The sequence below is a fragment of the Octopus bimaculoides genome, chromosome 29, assembly GCF_001194135.2.
Source record: "Octopus bimaculoides isolate UCB-OBI-ISO-001 chromosome 29, ASM119413v2, whole genome shotgun sequence".
NCBI lineage: Eukaryota > Metazoa > Mollusca > Cephalopoda > Octopoda > Octopodidae > Octopus > Octopus bimaculoides.
The window spans coordinates 7,331,560-7,339,073 of record NC_069009.1 but is presented as its reverse complement, the minus strand read 5'-3'; the positions used below and the strand labels follow the sequence as shown (position 1 = coordinate 7,339,073).

The 7,514-nt window shown below is 37.4% G+C and overlaps 1 protein-coding gene across 1 annotated transcript in view; it reads right to left on the bottom strand.

The window, feature by feature from the left end:
- LOC106869334 (netrin receptor UNC5B) overlaps positions 1-7,514 on the bottom strand; it is a 434,672-nt gene that overhangs the window by 200,376 nt on the left and 226,782 nt on the right. The gene's annotated exons all lie outside the window — the stretch shown is intronic.

The following is a 7,514-nucleotide window of genomic DNA, read 5'->3' as shown; positions in this document are numbered from 1 at the left end:
GTATGTGTGTATATGTTGTGTATCTGTGTTTGTCCCCCACCCCAACATCGCTTGACAACCGATGCTGGTGTGTTTAGGTCCCCAAAAAGAGACCAATAGAATAAGTAACTAGGCTTACAAAAAATAAGTCCTGGGGTCGATTTGATTCGACTAAAGGCGGTGCTCCAGCATGGCCGCAGTCAAATGACTGAAACAAGTAAAAGAAGAAAAAGAAAATAAATAAAAGAAATATGCACAGACTTATGCACGACCGCTCCACCCGAGTAACTTATTGCTATTCTCTGTGTCTCTCTTCTCTGGTTATTCACTGTTGTCTGCTACTCTGGTGTCACAGACAGCATTTTTCAAAGACGATACCATCTACCAATCAATTTATTTCCTGTCTGCCTCTCTTATGGGCCATTTTCTCGTGACGTACGCGATAGTCAGAAACAAACAATTCATGAAATAGCTAAGCTGTGAATCTTGAACATTTACGAGAATTATATTGATTCGTTTTTCACTGTAAAATTTGATTACCCAGGCAAATATTAACCCTTTAACCGCGAAATTAAATTTCATGGTTATTCAAATAATGATGTTAAATATCTACAAAAAAAAAAAAAAAAAAAGAAATCAGTATTTTCTGCAAGTCACGTTGCTTCAATAATCTTTTATCTTCTACTTGCCATTAAACTGCGGCCATACTGGGGCACTGCCTTGAAGAATTTTTAGTCGAATGACCCTAACTCTGTATTTACTATTACTTAAAGTCTGACACTTATTCTATCGGTCTCTTAGGGCCGAACCGCTATGTTATGTGGATATAAACACACCAACATTGGTTGCCAAGCGGTGAGACACATGCACACACACACACACGTACACGACGGGATTATTCCAGTGTGTATCTCTACTTGACAACCATTGTTGCTTTGTTTACGTCTCCGTAACTTAGCAGTTTCTTAGTAAAACCAACAGAATAAGGTCGACTCTAAAAGGAACAACTACTCACGTCGATTTGTTCTACTAAAGCTCTTCAGGGCGGTGCCCCAGCATGGCCGCAGTCCAATGTCTGAAACAAGTAAAAGACAGTTCACAGCAACACTATCCGCCTATCTTTGTACTTCCTGTCTGTCGAAGTCCACCTACTTCTCTTAAGCAAAATAACTCCATCTCGCTCGCTCCATCCACTATTGCCTGTCTCTTCAGTTCCATCTACCTTTCTACCTTCAGCCGTTTACCATCTCTCGTACACATTTAGACTGCGGCCATGCTGGGACACCGCCTTAAAGAATCGACCCCAGTACTTAACTTCTTTTTTTTTTGCTAAGCCTGGTACTTATTCTATAGGTCCCTTTTGGCAAACCGCTAAGTTACGAGGGACGTAAACACACCAACACCGGATGTCAAGCAGTGGCGGGGGACAAAGAGACAAAGACACACACACACATGCATATATATATATATATATACAACAGGCTTCTTCCAGTTTCCGCTATCAAAATCCACTCACAAACGCTTTGGATGGCACGCAACGGGAATGAACCTGGAACCATGAAGTTAGGAAGCAAGTTACCTATCCATCTTTTCTGTATATATTACCTAAACACTTTCGTTTGTCTCTCTTATACACTGACACTAGTTCAAGACGACCCATCTACTTCCTGTCTTATGGTTCTCAATCGCGGTTCACATACCCTTGTTGGTCCATAAAAGATTTTGTTGTTAAAATTTTAACAGCAATGAATTGGTTATACTTTTACAATACTAAAAATATTTTAACAATTTTTTTAATACAATTGCTAAGAATATTTAATTATATAAACGAATAGGATTTTTTAAACACTGAATGGTTAGGAGCGTCCATCCGAGTAAAAGAGGAATCAAAGGGGCCTACAAGCAAAAAAAAAAAAGATGGTTAAGAAATACTGCTCTAAACAGACACCAAGATAACAGAGCTGTTCCAAGATAAAATGGAACACTCCGTCAGTTACGGAGTGTTCCAGATGACCCGATCAACGAAATAACCTGCTCGTGAAGTTACCGTGCAAGTGGCTAAGCACTCTACAGACACACATACTCCCAACTTACTTCTCAAGGAAATTCAGTGAGACACAGAATGTCACAAGGCAGCCTTTGGAAATACAGTTACTATTCATTTTTGCCAGCCGAGTCGACTGGAGCAATGTGGAGTAAAGTGTCTTGCTCAAGGACACTGGTACTCCGTCGGTTACGACAACAAGGGTTCCAGTTGATCCGATCAACAGAACACCCTATTCGTGAAAGTAACGTGCAAATGGCTAAACACTCTACAGACACGCGTGTCCTTAGCGTAGTTCTCAGGAAGATTCAGCGTGACACAGTAATGTGACAAGGCTGGCCCCTTTGAATTACAGGTACAACTCATTTTCACCAGCTGAGTGAACTGGAGCAACATGAAATAAAGTGTTTTGCTCAAAGGCACAACGCACCACCGTAAATCGAACTCACCACCTTACGGTCGAGAGCCAGATAGCCTAACAAGTAAGCCACACACCTTCACACAAGGTTCGAAATAAAAAGTAGGGAAACAAGGCCCAACCTCGAGCAAATTTCTGCAACGTACCTCACAAAAGACACACACACACACACACATCGCAACTATTCCAAAATTGTGAGTAAGCGTTGGTTGACGCCCATTTTGTTTTACACCTTTAAACAGATACGTGTGTGTGTGTGTGCATATATGCACCCCCCTCCACATATATAAACAATTAGGCTTGACACACAGACACATAATTATCTGCATCACTACCTACAAGCTCATCTTGCATTTCTCATACAGCTACTCTTGATGCCGTGGACCTTGTCCTGGATGAAGAATTCGAAGTTCAAATTCATTTCAGCACTACTACGTGTTCTCTGTACTGAGCATATCTCTCACCTATTTTGTCTCTGTCCCTCTTTTCATCATACTCTAGCGTCCGTTTTCCATGCTGGCATGAGTTGGACGGTTTAACCAGAACTGGCAAGCAGAAGATGTGTGTGAGTGTTGCTTAGTTATTATTTCATATCTTCACTTGAAGATTCCAATTCAGATAAACTGGGCAATCACATTGGAGTGGAGAATTTAAACCACAATGTATAAACACTAACGGACTAGGTTATTAAATGCTAACGTACTATTTACTACATGTATTGAAATGCTAAAACTTGTGTGTATCTCTATGTGAGAGCAAATGTAAAACAAGTATCTACTATACTGAATGCGAAAGGAACCTTCATATATATATATATATATATATATATATATATATATATATATATATATATATATATATATATATATACACACACACACACATATATGCACATACATATATGTGCGTATGCATATATGTATGTTTATACACCTGTGTGGTACCTATGTATAATGGCGGTATGGATATCAACACGTTATCCAGCGATAATTCTTCAACAAAGTAAAACATTATCGAATTACATTCGCGATATCAAGATGGCGGAAAACTAACTTGGCTCGGCGTTATTTCTTTATTTTCTGATATTATTGACTTTAACTATTTATATTCTTCTTCATCCTTTTGTCTTTTCCCTTACTACTACTACTACTACTACTAATACTACTACTACTACTACAATCCCTGCTCGAGGGTTATGTTATATAATTTTGTATACAGTGTGAAATGTCACTTGCTGGAGGTTTTTTTTTTCACTCTTTCAAACTCCGCCATCTTTTGTAAAATATACCATGTGTCACATTCCCTCATCCACCGCCCTTGCGGCAAATAAATTATTATTACTATTGTTATTATTTTTGCTTTTGTTATTATTATTATTATTATTATTATTATTATTATTATTATTATTATTATTATTATTATTATTATCATTCCTCGTCTAGGGATGTTGTATAATTTTGTATACTGTGTAAAATGTTATTTCCTGTATACTCTTTCATTCGATCCGAATCAAACATCTTCGCCATCTTATGCAAGATACACGCATGTTATCTTGCCTCGTACTCCACTTTTGTAGCTATTGTTATCATCATCATCATCATCATCATCATCATTATCTCGTTCGATAGTTTTTATTTCCTCTGATTCGATTTCTGTGTAAACCACACAACAAATTTCATGCAATCTCTCTTCGGTAGAGCCTCCCTAATCATACACCCCTGTGGCAAATAAATTATTATTATTGTTAATATTATTATTATTATTATTATTATTATTATTATTACTTTTATTATTATTATTATTATTATTATTATTATTATTATTATTATTATTATTATTATTATTATTATCATTATTATTATTATTATTATTATTATTACAGCACGAGTGTCGACAAAAAGATTCGATATCCCTTGCTATTCTGTTTTTCCTTCCTGGTCAAGTTAAACTTTTGCTTCTGCTTCAGAAGCGTAAAATTCCACCATCATCATCTTTGTCATCCTCATCGCCACCATATCAATGCCAGCATCATTGAAATCATTATTGTCAACATCACCATCGTCGTCGCTACCATCAGCATCATTGCCATGGCCATCACCACCATCGTGCTCATCGTTGTCGTCGCCACCATCATCGTCGTCGTCACCATTATCATCATCTTAATGCCAGCATAGTCGAAATCCTTATTATTGTCGACATCACCATCATTCTCATCATACTCATTATCGCCGTTGTCACAAGGCTAATCCCAAACACACAAAGACACACCCACAAGACCAACGTGCATCTTTCATCTTTTACTTGCTTCACTCATTAGGCTTTGGACATACTGGAGCACTGGCTTGAAGGGTATTAGTCAAACAAATTGACTTCAGTAATTATTTTCTTCAGCTTGGTACGTCTATTGGCCTCTAAGACTGCTAAGTTATAGGGATGTAAACAAACCAGCATTGGTTCGCAGGTGGTTGGGAGACAGACCCCACCTCACACAAACCATCATCATCATTGCTATCGTTGTCATCTCTTTGTCATCATTATAACTAACTATAAAGAAACTAAGGACTATCACCTAGGTATTGAACTAAAGATCATTTCTATAATTAAGGAATGTGTATATATATAATTCAATTTATAACCGCTTCAACTAAACTGATAAAGTGTTATTTGTGTAAAGACTTTGATAAGTTACCATTAAAGATAGCCAATAACACGTTCCAGAAAATACTAAAATGAATTAAAGACACTGCTGAAGTTAAGGCAGCCGTGACTTGTAAGTGTGATTAATTTCTGATGTAACTTTTTAATAAATGCATTGAGGAATCACAGGCGAATATGAACATAGGGATGTTCTAAATTATAACAATACTAGACTCTCGCAAGTACTTTGGACTGTGGAATTTGAAATATTGTGTAGTTAAGGAATATGTCTATAATCCCATTTGTAAAGGTAGTAACAGATTACTTTGAAAGATGGCCACATGTACGGTCAAGAAAATTGTAAAAATGGAGTACATTAACAGATGACCTCTAAACATGGCCAATAATAACCATACCACCACAAATAACAGTAACAACAATAATAATAAAAGCACTGGTTCTCATGGCTTCTGATCTTAATTGATTGGAAGTGTTATCATGTACACGCTTTGTTTTGGTATAAAGGATGGGCTACAACAAATATTCTCAATAACACAGATTTGCTTGTCAGTTGTTTGACCATAACAAGTCGAGCATGGCCGTTGGTGGCTCACGATGTGTACATTTCTGATCATGAGCAGGAGGGGTGGGAGAGCATCATAGCCATGTGTTGAGAGGAATTCTTTGGGGTTTGAATAAATCCCTTCTGAAAACATAGGTATTTCATTCATTATCCTTCAACAACCTTTATTCGGGGACATTTTGATTGGGATGGGCTACTCGACTTCAAAACAAATTCTAACTAGGTCCCACCTGCAGTGTCATGTGTTGTCTATATTGATATGAGATCACCATGTTGCACACATGTAGTTGTGATGCATGTGCCTGGTGTACCTTTATCAGATGGGGTTTCGTATACTTGTACCCCAGCGTCACTTTGATGGCATGTGCTCCTTTCTCACTCACTCACTCACTCATTCACTCACTCAATAATAATAATAATAATAATAATAATCCTTTCTACTGGAAGCACAAGAAATTTGGGGAAAGGGATTAAGTCAATTTACATCGACCCCAGTGCGTAACTGGTACTAATTTTATCGACCCCGAAAGGATGAAAGGCAAAGTCGACCTCGGCGGAATTTGAACACAGAAGGTACCGATAAGTATTTTTGCCCAGTGTGCTAACGATTCTGCCAATAATAATTGTTCGACAATGGAAAATGAAGGTGAAGATAGTGCCAATTATTGTTGGGTCTTTGGGGAAATGTCTGAAGACATCAAGTGGAATATAAAAGAAATTGGAATAGAGTGCCCAGTAGAACTATTACAAAAGATTTGACTCCTTGGTGTGACTAGAATCATCAGGAAAATATTAGATAGTTGAAAAAACACAAAAGCAAGTTACGATAGGCTGCCGATAGCAAGCTCGCTACGCATGCAAGACTGAAGTTCCAACAAAATTGGAGTTAAAATAATAACACAACAGGATTTTGCCAAATTTAGAATTAGAACAAAATGTGGTTTAATTTTGAATAAAGGGAAGCATCACTTACAATATTTCGAAGATATTCAAAAGCGTCACTCACGAATTTGGGATAAAAAGAGTAAAAAACTTTGAATAAAAGCCACCACTCACCTGAAACGAAAAGAAAATATAATAAAATTAAGGATATAGGAATGTACGGATTGAAAATATATACATTCTTTTATTCTTTTATTTGTTTCAGTCATTTGACTGCGGCCATGCTGGAGCACCGCCTTTCGTCGAACAATTCGACCCCAGGACTCATTCTTTGTAAGACACTTGCCCAAGGTACCACGCAGTGGGACTAAACCCGGAAGCTTACTACACAGCCATTCCTGAGCCTATATATAAATATATTTTGAATGGTTTTTGTATGTACTTATGGAATGAAGTCGAGAACGTAATTTAATGGAAAACAATGCAATGCAGAAAGACCATTTATCCGCATGACAACTGAATGGTGAACTATGGAAGGAAATCTAAGACATAATATAATACATTGTCACAACAAAAATGTATATTGCTTATGTTAATCATAGGTCAATTGACTGCGAGCTAAATATGTTAAATGATGCAATTCGTGCAGAATTGGAGACTTAAAATGACGAGCACATTTGGCGTAACATGCACGCCAAAATAAAGCACTCGCCGCGGGATTTGGGTTCGGGGATCATCTTTCTCTCTTTAGACGTTGTGTGCAAAAATGAAGTCTTTCGGAGGAAATTTATTCCCCGAGATAAGATTCTGCAGCGAATGTCATTCAAGTTCAGTTGTCTGCGAGGATCCTCAAACGCTTACATATTCAGTCAGGAGCAGGTAATTCAGTTGAGTAAAACAACTGAATCCTCATCGTCGGTCAACGGAGATCCATCGCTATGATATATAGTTCATATATGTATACATATATA